This window comes from Mandrillus leucophaeus, unplaced genomic scaffold (genome assembly GCF_000951045.1).
Source record: "Mandrillus leucophaeus isolate KB7577 unplaced genomic scaffold, Mleu.le_1.0 Scaffold251, whole genome shotgun sequence".
NCBI classification, from domain to species: domain Eukaryota; kingdom Metazoa; phylum Chordata; class Mammalia; order Primates; family Cercopithecidae; genus Mandrillus; species Mandrillus leucophaeus.
The window spans coordinates 579199-580494 of NW_012102599.1; positions in this window are offsets into that span (position 1 = coordinate 579199).

Consider the following 1296-nt stretch of genomic DNA (forward strand, 5'->3'; position numbering starts at 1 on the left):
GTGATTACTCTTAAAATCTTACCATCTATACCTGCTGGATCAAGTCTAAAGTTGTTATCTCTAGCCTCCACCCAAACAATACAGGAAATTTAATTTTTTTCTTAGATAATATATTCAAATGGCATAAAATTCAAAAGGTGCCAAGGGTAAACAGTGAAATAAGTCCAGCATATCCCTAGTGCAGCCACCTAGTTCCCATGCCCTAAAGCAGCCATCTTTGCCAGTTTCATGTGTATTCTTCCAGAGATCTTATATGCAAAACAATTATATGATGAATTATTTTGGCTCGATTTCTTTTATAGAAGTGGTAGGACACTGTACACACTGTTCTTCACTCTCGTTGTTTAACCTAGCAATTGTGAAATCATGTTTGATGTTTGCCATGATTCACTTTCTCCTCCTGTGTAGATGGAGTATATGAGAAATTCATATTCACTGTTATAACCCACTGAGATTTTGCAGTTGTTAATGCAGAAAATCTAACTCATATAGAAATATATTTATTCTATATCATACTCAAAAATATATTTCATTATTTTTAATCCCTAAACGGTATTCCAATATATGGGTGTAATATAATCTATTTAATCCGTTCCCTTCTTGATGAATATTGAGGTTGTTTTTAATTTATGCTGTTTCAAACAATGCTGCAATGAATACTCTTCCCATGCATCATTTCACAGCTCTCTCTCTCTCTCTCTCTCTCTCTCTCTCTCTCTCTCTCTCTCTGGGTGTGTGTGTATGTGTGTATCTGTGTGTGCATGCAGGATAATTCAAAAACCCTTCAAAATTATAAAAAAATTTTTGAGTCAGGGTTTCATTCTGTCACACCGGCTGGAGTGCAATGGCATGATCACAGCTCACTGCAGCCTCTGCCTCCTAAACTCAAGCAATCCTCTCACCTCAGCGCCCCCAGTAGCTGGGACTGTGCACACACACCACTACATCTGGCTAATTTTTGTATTTTGTTGCCCAGGCTGGTCTCAAATTCCTGGGCTCAAGCGACCCTTCCACCTTAGCCTCCCAAAGTGCTGGACTACAGGCATGAGCCACCGCATCTGGCCTATAATTACAATTTCTGAAGGTTAATGCTTATATAGATTCACCAACCTGTTGACGTTGTTTTAGTCTTGGTCTGAAAATGTCTTTAGTCACCTAATAATAGTTCTGTTAGGTAAAGGACCTAAGTTGATGCTTATTTTCCATGGCATTTTGAAGTAACTATTGGATAACATTCTGGACTTTTTTGTTTCTGACCAAAGTGGGCTGCTAATCCAGCTGTTACACCTTTATAGG